Below are 15,023 nucleotides of genomic sequence, written 5' to 3' on the forward strand. Positions count from 1 at the left end.
TAAACTCTAAATATTGGGCCTTACCTCTAGATGTTGGGCTTTAGATCTAGAATTTTGGCTTTACATCTAGATTTTGGGCTTTACGTCTAGATATTGGGCTTCACCTCTAGATTTTGGGGTTTAGATCTATATATCTGGCTTTATCTCTAGATGTTGGGCTTTAGATCTAGAATTTGGGCTTTACATCTAGATTTTGGGCATTAGATCAAGAAGCTGGGCTTTACATCTAGATTTTGGCCTTTACGTCTAGATATTGGGCTTTACCTCTAGATTTTGGGTTTTAAATCTATATATTTGGCTTTTCCTCTAGATGTTGGCCTTTACCCCTAGATATCTGGCTTTACCTCTAGATGTTGGGCTATACCTCTAGATTTTGGGTTTTAAATATATATATATTTGGCTTTTCTTCTAGATGTTGGGCTTTACCTCTAGATTTGGGGTTTTACATCTAGATGTTTGCCTTCACCTCTGTAAGTTGGGCTATACCTGCAGGCATTGGGCTGTAGGACTAGATGATGGGCTTTACCTCCAGACATTGGGCTTTACCTCTAGATATCTGGCTTTACCTCTAGATGTTGGGTTTTACCTCTAGATGTTGGTCTTTACCTCTAGATGTTGGGCTTTAGATCTAGAAGTTGTGCTTTTCATCTAGATTTTGGGCTTTACGTCTAGATATTGGGCTTTACCTCTAGATTTTGGGTTTTATATCTATATATTTGGCTTTTCCTCTAGATGTTGGGCTTTACCCCTAGATATCTGGATTTACCTGTAGATGTTGGGCTTTACCTCTAGATTTTGGGTTTTCCATCTGGATTTTTGGCTTCTCTCTAGAATCTGGGCTTTACCTCCAGACGTTGGGCTTTACCACTAGATGTTGGGTTTTACCTCTAGATGTTGGTCTTTAGGTCTAGATATTGGACTTTACCTCTAGATGTAGGGGTTTACATCTAGATGTTTTGCTTTACATTTAGATGTTGGTCTTTACCTCTAGATGTTGGGTTATACCTCTATATGTTGTGCTTCACATCTAGATGTTAGGCTTTACCTCTAGATGTTTGGATTACATCTAGATGTTTTGCTTTACATTTAGATGTTCGGCTTTATCTCTAGATTTTGGGTTTTAAATCTATATATTTGGCTTTTCCTCTAGATGTTGGGCTTTACCGTCAGATATCTGGCTTTACGTCTAGATGTTGGGCTTTACCTCTAGAAGTTGGGCTTTAACTCTAGACTTTGGGCTTTACCTCAAGACGTTCGGCTTTAACTCTAGCTGTTGGGCTTTACCTCTAGATTTTGGGCCTTACCTCTAGAAGTTGGGGGTTATATCTATATGGTTGGATTTAACTCTAGATGTCAGGCCTTAACACTTGATTTTGGAATTCACCTCTAGATGTTAGGCTTTACATCTAGATTCTGGGCTTTCCCTCTAGATGTTGGGCTTTAACTCTAGATTTTGGGCTTTACTCGAAAGGATGCGCTTTAAATCTAGATATTCGGCTTTACCTCTAGAAGTTGGGTTGTACATCTAGATGTTTGGCTTTAACTGTAGGTGTCGGCCTTTAACACTAGATATTGGAATTCACCTCTAGATCTTAGTCTTTACCTCTACATGTTGGGCTTTACCTCTAGAGTATTTGGCTTTAGATCTAGCAATTGGGCTTTACATCTAGATTTGGGGCTTTACCTCTAGATGTTGGGCTTTACCTCCAGATTTTGGATTTTAAATCTATATATCTGGCTTTATCTCTAGATGTTGGGCTTTATCTCTAGATTTTGGGCTCTAACTTTAGGTATTGGTGTTTACCTCTAGATTTTGGACTTTAACTCTGGAAGTTGGGCTTTACCTCTAGATGTTGGGATTGAACTCTAGAATTTGGGTTTGAAATCTATATATTTTGCTTTTCCTCTAGATGTTGGGCTTTACCTCTAGATATCTGGCTTTACCTCTAGATGTTGGGTTTTACCTCTAGATATTGGTCTTTACCTCTAGATTTTGGGTGTTAGATCTAGAATTTGGGCTTTACATCTAGATTTTGGGCTTTAGGTCTAGAAGTTGGGCTTTACATCTAGATTTTGGGCTTTAGGTCTAGATATTGGTCTTTACCTCTAGATTTTGGGTTTTAAATCTATATATTTGGCTTTTCCTCTAGATGTTGGGCTTTACCTCTAGATTTTGGGTTTTACATCTAGATGTTTGCCTTCACCTCTGTAAGTTGGACTTTACCTGCAGACATTGGGCTGTAGGACTAGATGATGGGCTTTACCTCTAGAAGTTGGGCTTTACATCTAGATTTTGGGCTTTACCTCTAAATGATGCGCTTAAACACTAAATATTGGGCCTTACCTCTAGATGTTGGGCTTTAGATTTAGAAGTTGTGCTTTACAGCTATATTTTGGGCTTTAGATCTAGAAGTTGGGCTTTACATCTAGATTTTGGGCTTTACGTCTAGATATTGGGCTTCACCTCTAGATTTTGGTGTTTAGATCTATATATCTGGCTTTATCTCTAGATGTTGGGCTTTACCTCTACATTTTGGGCTCTACCTCTAGGTATTGGTATTTACATTTAGATTTTTGACTTTAAATCTGGAAGTTGAGCTTTACATCTAGACTTTGGGATTTACCTCTAGATGTTGGGATTGAACTCTAGAATTTGGGTTTGAAATCTATATATTTTGCTTTTCCTCTAGATGTTGGGCTTTACCTCTAGATATCTGGCTTTACCTCTAGATGTTGGGTTTTACCTCTAGATATTGGTCTTTATCTCTAGATTTTGGGAGTTAGATCTAGAATTTGGCCTTTACATATAGATTTTGGCCTTTACATCTAGATTTTGGCCTTTACGTCTTGATATTGGGCTTTAGCTCTAGATTTTGGGTTTTAAATCTATATATTTGGCTTTTCCTCTAGATGTTGGCCTTTACCCCTAGATATCTGGCTTTACCTCTAGATGTTGGGCTTTACCTCTAGGTTTTGGGTTTTAAATATATATATATTTGGCTTTTCCTCTAGATGTTGGGCTTTACCTGTAGATTTGGGGTTTTACATCTAGATGTTTGCCTTCACCTCTGTATGTTGGGATTTACCTGCAGACATTGGGCTATAGGACTAGATGATGGGCTTTACCTCCAGACGTTGGGCTTTACCTCTAGATATCTGGCTTTACCTCTAGATGTTGGGATTTACCTCTAGCTATTGATCTTTACCTCTAGATGTTGGGCTTTAGATCTAGAAGTTGTGCTTTTCATCTAGATTTTGGGCTTTACGTCTAGATATTGGGCTTTACCTCTAGATTTTGGGTTTTATATCTATATATTTGGCTTTTCCTCTAGATGTTGGGCTTTACCCCTAGATATCTGGATTTACCTGTAGATGTTGGGCTTTACCTCTAGATTTTGGGTTTTCCATCTGGATTTTTGGCTTCTCTCTAGAATCTGGGCTTTACCTCCAGACGTTGGGCTTTACCACTAGATGTTGGGTTTTACCTCTAGATGTTGGTCTTTAGGTCTAGATATTGGACTTTACCTCTAGATGTAGGGTTCTACATCTAGATGTTTTGCTTTACATTTAGATGTTGGTCTTTATCTCTAGATGTTGGGTTATACCTCTATATGTTGTGCTTCACCTCTAGATGTTAGGCTTTACCTCTAGATGTTTGGATTACATCTAGATGTTTTGCTTTACATTTAGATGTTCGGCTTTATCTCTAGATTTTGGGTTTTAAATCTATATATTTGGCTTTACGTCTAGATGTTGGGCTTTACCTCTAGAAGTTGGGCTTTAACTCTAGACTTTGGGCTTTACCTCAAGACGTTCGTCTTTAACTCTAGCTGTTGGGCTTTACCTCTAGATTTTGGGCCTTACCTCTAGAAGTTGGGGGTTATATCTATATGGTTGGATTTAACTGTAGATGTCAGGCCTTAACATTTGTTTTTGGAATTCACCTCTAGATGTTAGGCTTTACATCTAGATTCTGGGCTTTCCCTCTAGATGTTGGGCTTTAACTCTAGATTTTGGGCTTTACTCTAAAGGATGCGCTTTAACTCTAGATATTCGGCTTTACCTCTAGAAGTTGGGTTGTACATCTAGATGTTTGGCTTTAACTGTAGGTGTCGGCCTTTAACACTAGATATTGGAATTCACCTCTAGATCTTAGTCTTTACCTCTACATGTTGGGCTTTACCTCTAGAGTATTTGGCTTTAGATCTAGCAATTGGGCTTTACATCTAGATTTGGGGCTTTACCTCTAGATGTTGGGCTTTACCTCCAGATTGTGGATTTTAAATCTATATATCTGGCTTTATCTCTAGATGTTGGGCTTTATCTCTAGATTTTGGGCTCTAACTTTAGGTATTGGTTTTTACCTCTAGATTTTGGACTTTAACTCTGGAAGTTGGGCTTTACCTCTAGATGTTGGGATTGAACTCTAGAATTTGGGTTTGAAATCTATATATTTTGCTTTTCCTCTAGATGTTGGGCTTTACCTCTAGATATCTGGCTTTACCTCTAGATGTTGGGTTTTACCTCTAGATATTGGTCTTTACCTCTAGATTTTGGGCGTTAGATCTAGAAATTGGGCTTTACATCTAGATTTTGGGCTTTAGATCAAGAAGTTGGGCTTTACATCTAGATTTTGGGCTTTAGGTCTAGATATTGGGCTTTACCTCTAGATTTTGGGTTTTAAATCTATATATTTGGCTTTTCCTCTAGATGTTGGGCTTTACCTCTAGATTTTGGGTTTTACATCTAGATGTTTGCCTTCACCTCTGTAAGATGTGCTTTACCTGCAGACATTGGGCTGTAGGACTAGATGATGGGCTTTACCTCTAGAAGTTGGGCTTTACATCTAGATTTTGGGCTTTACCTCTAAATGATGCGCTTAAACTCTAAATATTGGTCTTTACCTCTAGATGTTGGGCTTTCGATCTAGAAGTTGTGCTTTTCATCTAGATTTTGGGCTTTACGTCTAGATATTGGGCTTTACCTCTAGATTTTGGGTTTTATATCTATATATTTGGCTTTTCCTCTAGATGTTGGGCTTTACCCCTAGATATCTGGATTTACCTGTAGATGTTGGGCTTTACCTCTAGATTTTGGGTTTTCCATCTGGATTTTTGGCTTCTCTCTAGAATCTGGGCTTTACCTCCAGACGTTGGGCTTTACCACTAGATGTTGGGTTTTACCTCTAGATGTTGGTCTTTAGGTCTAGATATTGGACTTTACCTCTAGATGTAGGGTTTTACATCTAGATGTTTTGCTTTACATTTAGATGTTGGTCTTTATCTCTAGATGTTGGGTTATACCTCTATATGTTGTGCTTCACCTCTAGATGTTAGGCTTTACCTCTAGATGTTTGGATTACATCTAGATGTTTTGCTTTACATTTAGATGTTCGGCTTTATCTCTAGATTTTGGGTTTTAAATCTATATATTTGGCTTTTCCTCTAGATGTTGGGCTTTACCGTCAGATATCTGGCTTTACGTCTAGATGTTGGGCTTTACCTCTAGAAGTTGGGCTTTAACTCTAGACTTTGGGCTTTACCTCAAGACGTTCGGCTTTAACTCTAGCTGTTGGGCTTTACCTCTAGATTTTGGGCCTTACCTCTAGAAGTTGGGGGTTATATCTATATGGTTGGATTTAACTGTAGATGTCAGGCCTTAACACTTGATTTTGGAATTCACCTCTAGATGTTAGGCTTTACATCTAGATTCTGGGCTTTCCCTCTAGATGTTGGGCTTTAACTCTAGATTTTGGGCTTTACTCGAAAGGATGCGCTTTAACTCTAGATATTCGGCTTTACCTCTAGAAGTTGGGTTGTACATCTAGATGTTTGGCTTTAACTGTAGGTGTCGGGCTTTAACACTAGATATTGGAATTCACCTCTAGATCTTAGTCTTTACCTCTACATGTTGGGCTTTACCTCTAGAGTATTTGGCTTTAGATCTAGCAATTGGGCTTTACATCTAGATTTGGGGCTTTACCTCTAGATGTTGGGCTTTACCTCCAGATTTTGGATTTTAAATCTATATATCTGGCTTTATCTCTAGATGTTGGGCTTTATCTCTAGATTTTGGGCTCTAACTTTAGGTATTGGTGTTTACCTCTAGATTTTGGACTTTAACTCTGGAAGTTGGGCTTTACCTCTAGATGTTGGGATTGAACTCTAGAATTTGGGTTTGAAATCTATATATTTTGCTTTTCCTCTAGATGTTGGGCTTTACCTCTAGATATCTGGCTTTACCTCTAGCTGTTGGGTTTTACCTCTAGATATTGGTCTTTACCTCTAGATTTTGGGTGTTAGATCTAGAATTTGGGCTTTACATCTAGATTTTGGGCTTTAGATCTAGAAGTTGGGCTTTACATCTAGATTTTGGGCTTTAGGTCTAGATATTGGGCTTTACCTCTAGATTTTGGGTTTTAAATCTATATATTTGGCTTTTCCTCTAGATGTTGGGCTTTACCTCTAGATTTTGGGTTTTACATCTAGATGTTTGCCTTTACCTCTGTAAGATGTGCTTTACCTGCAGACATTGGGCTGTAGGACTAGATGATGGGCTTTACCTCTAGAAGTTGGGCTTTACATCTAGATTTTGGGCTTTACCTCTAAATGATGCGCTTAAACTCTAAATATTGGTCTTTACCTCTAGATGTTGATCTTTAGATCTAGAAGTTGTGCTTTTCATCTAGATTTTGGGCTTTACGTCTCGATATTGGGCTTTACCTCTAGATTTTGGGTTTTATATCGATATATTTGGCTTTTCCTCTAGATGTTGGGCTTTACCCCTAGATATCTGGATTTACCTGTAGATGTTGGGCTTTACCTCTAGATTTTGGGTTTTCCATCTGGATTTTTGGCTTCTCTCTAGAATCTGGGCTTTACCTCCAGACGTTGGGCTTTACCACTAGATGTTGGGTTTTACCTCTAGATGTTGGTCTTTAGGTCTAGATATTGGACTTTACCTCTAGATGTAGGGGTTTACATCTAGATGTTTTGCTTTACATTTAGATGTTGGTCTTTATCTCTAGATGTTGGGTTATACCTCTATATGTTGTGCTTCACCTCTAGATGTTAGGCTTTACCTCTAGATGTTTGGATTACATCTAGATGTTTTGCTTTACATTTAGATGTTCGGCTTTATCTCTAGATTTTGGGTTTTAAATCTATATATTTGGCTTTTCCTCTAGATGTTGGGCTTTACCGTCAGATATCTGGCTTTACGTCTAGATGTTGGGCTTTACCTCTAGAAGTTGGGCTTTAACTCTAGACTTTGGGCTTTACCTCAAGACGTTCGTCTTTAACTCTAGCTGTTGGGCTTTACCTCTAGATTTTGGGCCTTACCTCTAGAAGTTGGGGGTTATATCTATATGGTTGGATTTAACTGTAGATGTCAGGCCTTAACACTTGATTTTGGAATTCACCTCTAGATGTTAGGCTTTACATCTAGATTCTGGGCTTTCCCTCTAGATGTTGGGCTTTAACTCTAGATTTTGGGCTTTACTCGAAAGGATGCGCTTTAACTCTAGATATTCGGCTTTACCTCTAGAAGTTGGGTTGTACATCTAGATGTTTGGCTTTAACTGTAGGTGTCGGCCTTTAACACTAGATATTGGAATTCACCTCTAGATCTTAGTCTTTACCTCTACATGTTGGGCTTTACCTCTAGAGTATTTGGCTTTAGATCTAGCAATTGGGCTTTACATCTAGATTTGGGGCTTTATCTCTAGATGTTGGGCTTTATCTCTAGATTTTGGGCTCTAACTTTAGGTATTGGTGTTTACCTCTAGATTTTGGACTTTAACTCTGGAAGTTGGGATTTACCTCTAGATGTTGGGATTGAACTCTAGAATTTGGGTTTGAAATCTATATATTTTGCTTTTCCTCTAGATGTTGGGCTTTACCTCTAGATATCTGGCTTTACCTCTAGCTGTTGGGTTTTACCTCTAGATATTGGTCTTTACCTCTAGATTTTGGGTGTTAGATCTAGAATTTGGGCTTTACATCTAGATTTTGGGCTTTAGATCTAGAAGTTGGGCTTTACATCTAGATTTTGGGCTTTAGGTCTAGATATTGGGCTTTACCTCTAGATTTTGGGTTTTAAATCTATATATTTGGCTTTTCCTCTAGATGTTGGGCTTTACCTCTAGATTTTGGGTTTTACATCTAGATGTTTGCCTTCACCTCTGTAAGATGTGCTTTACCTGCAGACATTGGGCTGTAGGACTAGATGATGGGCTTTACCTCTAGAAGTTGGGCTTTACATCTAGATTTTGGGCTTTACCTCTAAATGATGCGCTTAAACACTAAATATTGGGCCTTACCTCTAGATGTTGGGCTTTAGATTTAGAAGTTGGGCTTTACAGCTATATTTTGGGCTTTAGATCTAGAAGTTGGGCTTTACATCTAGATTTTGGGCTTTACGTCTAGATATTGGGCTTCACCTCTAGATTTTGGGGTTTAGATCTATATATCTGGCTTTATCTCTAGATGTTGGGCTTTACCTCTACATTTTGGGCTCTACCTCTAGGTATTGGTATTTACATTTAGATTTTTGACTTTAAATCTGGAAGTTGAGCTTTACATCTAGACTTTGGGATTTACCTCTAGATGTTGGGATTGAACTCTAGAATTTGGGTTTGAAATCTATATATTTTGCTTTTCCTCTAGATGTTGGGCTTTACCTCTAGATATCTGGCTTTACCTCTAGATGTTGGGTTTTACCTCTAGATATTGGTCTTTACCTCTAGATTTTGGGCGTTAGATCTAGAATTTGGGCTTTACATCTAGATTTTGGGCTTTAGATCAAGAAGCTGGGCTTTACATCCAGATTTTGGCCTTTACGTCTTGATATTGGGCTTTACCTCTAGATTTTGGGTTTTAAATCTATATATTTGGCTTTTCCTCTAGATGTTGGCCTTTACCCCTAGATATCTGGCTTTACCTCTAGATGTTGGGCTTTACCTCTAGATTTTGGGTTTTAAATATATATATATTTGGCTTTTCCTCTAGATGTTGGCCTTTAACCCTAGATATCTGGCTTTACCTCTAGATGTTGGGCTTTACCTCTAGATTTTGGGTTTTAAATATATATATATTTGGCTTTTCCTCTAGATGTTGGGCTTTACCTCTAGATTTGGGTTTTTACATCTAGATGTTTGCCTTCACCTCTGTAAGTTGGGATTTACCTGCAGACATTGGGCTATAGGACTAGATGATGGGCTTTACCTCCAGACGTTGGGCTTTACCTCTAGATATCTGGCTTTACCTCTAGATGTTGGGATTTACCTCTAGCTATTGGTCTTTACCTCTAGATGTTGGGCTTTAGATCTAGAAGTTGTGCTTTTCATCTAGATTTTGGGCTTTACGTCTAGATATTGGGCTTTACCTCTAGATTTTGGGTTTTATATCGATATATTTGGCTTTTCCTCTAGATGTTGGGCTTTACCCCTAGATATCTGGATTTACCTGTAGATGTTGGGCTTTACCTCTAGATTTTGGGTTTTCCATCTGGATTTTTGGCTTCTCTCTAGAATCTGGGCTTTACCTCCAGACGTTGGGCTTTACCACTAGATGTTGGGTTTTACCTCTAGATGTTGGTCTTTAGGTCTAGATATTGGACTTTACCTCTAGATGTAGGGGTTTACATCTAGATGTTTTGCTTTACATTTAGATGTTGGTCTTTATCTCTAGATGTTGGGTTATACCTCTATATGTTGTGCTTCACCTCTAGATGTTAGGCTTTACCTCTAGATGTTTGGATTACAACTAGATGTTTTGCTTTACATTTAGATGTTCGGCTTTATCTCTAGATTTTGGGTTTTAAATCTATATATTTGGCTTTTCCTCTAGATGTTGGGTTTACCGTCAGATATCTGGCTTTACGTCTAGATGTTGGGCTTTACCTCTAGAAGTTGGGCTTTACCTCAAGACGTTCGGCTTTAACTCTAGCTGTTGGGCTTTACCTCTAGATTTTGGGCCTTACCTCTAGAAGTTGGGGGTTATATCTATATGGTTGGATTTAACTGTAGATGTCAGGCCTTAACACTTGATTTTGGAATTCACCTCTAGATGTTAGGCTTTACATCTAGATTCTGGGCTTTCCCTCTAGATGTTGGGCTTTAACTCTAGATTTTGGGCTTTACTCGAAAGGATGCGCTTTAACTCTAGATATTCGGCTTTACCTCTAGAAGTTGGGTTGTACATCTAGATGTTTGGCTTTAACTGTAGGTGTCGGCCTTTAACACTAGATATTGGAATTCACCTCTAGATCTTAGTCTTTACCTCTACATGTTGGGCTTTACCTCTAGAGTATTTGGCTTTAGATCTAGCAATTGGGCTTTACATCTAGATTTGGGGCTTTACCTCTAGATGTTGGGCTTTACCTCCAGATTTTGGATTTTAAATCTATATATCTGGCTTTATCTCTAGATGTTGGGCTTTATCTCTAGATTTTGGGCTCTAACTTTAGGTATTGGTGTTTACCTCTAGATTTTGGACTTTAACTCTGGAAGTTGGGCTTTACCTCTAGATGTTGGGATTGAACTCTAGAATTTGGGTTTGAAATCTATATATTTTGCTTTTCCTCTAGATGTTGGGCTTTACCTCTAGATATCTGGCTTTACCTCTAGATGTTGGGTTTTACCTCTAGATATTGGTCTTTACCTCTAGATTTTGGGTGTTAGATCTAGAATTTGGGCTTTACATCTAGATTTTGGGCTTTAGATCTAGAAGTTGGGCTTTACATCTAGATTTTGGGCTTTAGGTCTAGATATTGGGCTTTACCTCTAGATTCTGGGTTTTAAATCTATATATTTGGCTTTTCCTCTAGATGTTGGGCTTTACCTCTAGATTTTGGGTTTTACATCTAGATGTTTGCCTTCACCTCTGTAAGATGTGCTTTACCTGCAGACATTGGGCTGTAGGACTAGATGATGGGCTTTACCTCTAGAAGTTGGGCTTTACATCTAGATTTTGGGCTTTACCTCTAAATGATGCGCTTAAACTCTAAATATTGGGCTTTACCTCTAGATGTTGGGCTTTAGATTTAGAAGTTGGGCTTTACAGCTATATTTTGGGCTTTAGATCTAGAAGTTGGGCTTTACATCTAGATTTTGGGCTTTACGTCTAGATATTGGGCTTCACCTCTAGATTTTGGGGTTTAGATCTATATATCTGGCTTTATCTCTAGATGTTGGGCTTTACCTCTACATTTTGGGCTCTACCTCTAGGTATTGGTATTTACATTTAGATTTTTGACTTTAAATCTGGAAGTTGAGCTTTACATCTAGACTTTGGGATTTACCTCTAGATGTTGGGATTGAACTCTAGAATTTGGGTTTGAAATCTATATATTTTGCTTTTCCTCTAGATGTTGGGCTTTACCTCTAGATATCTGGCTTTACCTCTAGATGTTGGGTTTTACCTCTAGATATTGGTCTTTATCTCTAGATTTTGGGCGTTAGATCTAGAATTTGGGCTTTACATCTAGATTTTGGGCTTTAGATCAAGAAGCTGGGCTTTACATCTAGATTTTGGCCTTTACGTCTTGATATTGGGCTTTACCTCTAGATTTTGGGTTTTAAATCTATATATTTGGCTTTTCCTCTAGATGTTGGGCTTTACCCCTAGATATTTGGCTTTTCCTCTAGATGTTGGGCTTTACCCCTAGATTTTGGGTTTTAAATATATATATATTTGGCTTTTCCTCTAGATGTTGGGCTTTACCTCTAGATTTGGGGTTTTACATCTAGATGTTTGCCTTCACCTCTGTAAGTTGGGCTTTACCTGCAGACATTGGGCTATAGGACTAGATGATGGGCTTTACCTCCAGACGTTGGGCTTCACCTCTAGATATCTGGCTTTACCTCTAGATGTTGGGATTTACCTCTAGCTATTGGTCTTTACCTCTAGATGTTGGGCTTTAGATCTGGAAGTTGTGCTTTTCATCTAGATTTTGGGCTTTACGTCTAGATATTGGGCTTTACCTCTAGATTTTGGGTTTTATATCTATATATTTGGCTTTTCCTCTAGATGTTGGGCTTTACCCCTAGATTTTGGGTTTTCCATCTGGATTTTTGGCTTCTCTCTAGAATCTGGGCTTTACCTCCAGACGTTGGGCTTTACCACTAGATGTTGGGTTTTACCTCTAGATGTTGGTCTTTAGGTCTAGATATTGGACTTTACCTCTAGATGTAGGGGTTTACATCTAGATGTTTTGCTTTACATTTAGATGTTGGTCTTTATCTCTTGATGTTGGGTTATACCTCTATATGTTGTGCTTCACCTCTAGATGTTAGGCTTTACCTCTAGATGTTTGGATTACATCTAGATGTTTTGCTTTACATTTAGATGTTCGGCTTTATCTCTAGATTTTGGGTTTTAAATCTATATATTTGGCTTTTCCTCTAGATGTTGGGCTTTACCGTCAGATATCTGGCTTTACGTCTAGATGTTGGGCTTTACCTCTAGAAGTTGGGCTTTAACTCTAGACTTTGGGCTTTACCTCAAGACGTTCGTCTTTAACTCTAGATGTAGGGCTTTACCTCTAGATTTTGGGCCTTACCTCTAGAAGTTGGGGGTTATATCTATATGGTTGGATTTAACTGTAGATGTCAGGCCTTAACACTTGATTTTGGAATTCACCTCTAGATGTTAGGCTTTACATCTAGATTCTGGGCTTTCCCTCTAGATGTTGGGCTTTAACTCTAGATTTTGGGCTTTACTCGAAAGGATGCGCTTTAACTCTAGTTATTCGGCTTTACCTCTAGAAGTTGGGTTGTACATCTAGATGTTTGGCTTTAACTGTAGGTGTCGGCCTTTAACACTAGATATTGGAATTCACCTCTAGATCTTAGTCTTTACCTCTACATGTTGGGCTTTACCTCTAGAGTATTTGGCTTTAGATCTAGCAATTGGGCTTTACATCTAGATTTGGGGCTTTACCTCTAGATGTTGGGCTTTACCTCCAGATTGTGGATTTTAAATCTATATATCTGGCTTTATCTCTAGATGTTGGGCTTTATCTCTAGATTTTGGGCTCTAACTTTAGGTATTGGTGTTTACCTCTAGATTTTGGACTTTAACTCTGGAAGTTGGGCTTTACCTCTAGATGTTGGGATTGAACTCTAGAATTTGGGTTTGAAATCTATATATTTTGCTTTTCCTCTAGATGTTGGGCTTTACCTCTAGATATCTGGCTTTTCCTCTAGATGTTGGTCTTTACCTCTAGATATCTGGCTTTACCTCTAGATCTTGGGTTTTACCTCTAGATATTGGTCTTTACCTCTAGATTTTGGGTGTTAGATCTAGAATTTGGGCTTTACATCTAGATTTTGGGGTTTAGATCTAGAAGTTGGGCTTTACCTCTAGATTCTGGGTTTTAAATCTATATATTTGGCTTTTCCTCTAGATGTTGGGCTTTACCTCTAGATTTTGGGTTTTACATCTAGATGTTTGCCTTCACCTCTGTAAGTTGGACTTTACCTGCAGACATTGGGCTGTAGGACTAGATGATGGGCTTTACCTCTAGAAGTTGGGCTTTACATCTAGATTTTGGGCTTTACCTCTAAATGATGCGCTTAAACACTAAATATTGGGCCTTACCTCTAGATGTTGGGCTTTAGATTTAGAAGTTGGGCTTTACAGCTATATTTTGGGCTTTAGATCTAGAAGTTGGGCTTTACATCTAGATTTTGGGCTTTACGTCTAGATATTGGGCTTCACCTCTAGAGTTTGGGGTATAGATCTATATATCTGGCTTTATCTCTAGATGTTGGGCTTTACCTCTACATTTTGGGCTCTACCTCTAGGTATTGGTATTTACATTTAGATTTTTGACTTTAAATCTGGAAGTTGAGCTTTACATCTAGACTTTGGGATTTACCTCTAGATGTTGGGATTGAACTCTAGAATTTGGGTTTGAAATCTATATATTTTGCTTTTCCTCTAGATGTTGGGCTTTACCTCTAGATGTTGGGTTTTACCTCTAGATATTGGTCTTTACCTCTAGATTTTGGGTGTTAGATCTAGAATTTGGGCTTTACATCTAGATTTTGGGCTTTAGATCAAGAAGCTGGGCTTTACATCTAGATTTTGGCCTTTACGTCTTGATATTGGGCTTTACCTCTAGATTTTATGTTTTAAATCTATATATTTGGCTTTTCCTCTAGATGTTGGGCTTTACCCCTAGATATCTGGCTTTACCTCTAGATGTTGGGCTTTACCTCTAGATTTTGGGTTTTAAATATATATATATTTGGCTTTTCCTCTAGATGTTGGGCTTTACCTCTAGATTTGGGGTTTTACATCTAGATGTTTGCCTTCACCTCTGTAAGTTGGGCTTTACCTGCAGAAATTGGGCTATAGGACTAGATGATGGGCTTTACCTCCAGACGTTGGGCTTTACCTCTAGATATCTGGCTTTACCTCTAGATGTTGGGTTTTACCTCTAGCTATTGGTCTTTACCTCTAGATGTTGGGCTTTAGATCTAGAAGTTGTGCTTTTCATCTAGATTTTGCGCTTTTCGTCTAGATATTGGGCTTTACCTCTAGATTTTGGGTTTTATATCTATATATTTGGCTTTTCCTCTAGATGTTGGGCTTTACCCCTAGATATCTGGATTTACCTGTAGATGTTGGGCTTTACCTCTAGATTTTGGGTTTTCCATCTGGATTTTTGGCTTCTCTCTAGAATCTGGGCTTTACCTCCAGACGTTGGGCTTTACCACTAGATGTTGGGTTTTACCTCTAGATGTTGGTCTTTAGGTCTAGATATTGGACTTTACCTCTAGATGTAGGGTTCTACATCTAGATGTTTTGCTTTACATTTAGATGTTGGTCTTTATCTCTAGATGTTGGGTTATACCTCTATATGTTGTGCTTCACCTCTAGATGTTAGGCTTTACCTCTAGATGTTTGGATTACATCTAGATGTTTTGCTTTACATTTAGATGTTCGGCTTTATCTCTAGATTTTGGGTTTTAAATCTATATATTTGCCTTTTCCTCTAGATGTTGGGTTTACCGT

Source organism: Leptosomus discolor, unplaced genomic scaffold (genome assembly GCF_034619465.1).
Source record: "Leptosomus discolor isolate bLepDis1 unplaced genomic scaffold, bLepDis1.hap2 HAP2_SCAFFOLD_33, whole genome shotgun sequence".
NCBI classification, from domain to species: Eukaryota; Metazoa; Chordata; class Aves; order Leptosomiformes; family Leptosomidae; genus Leptosomus; species Leptosomus discolor.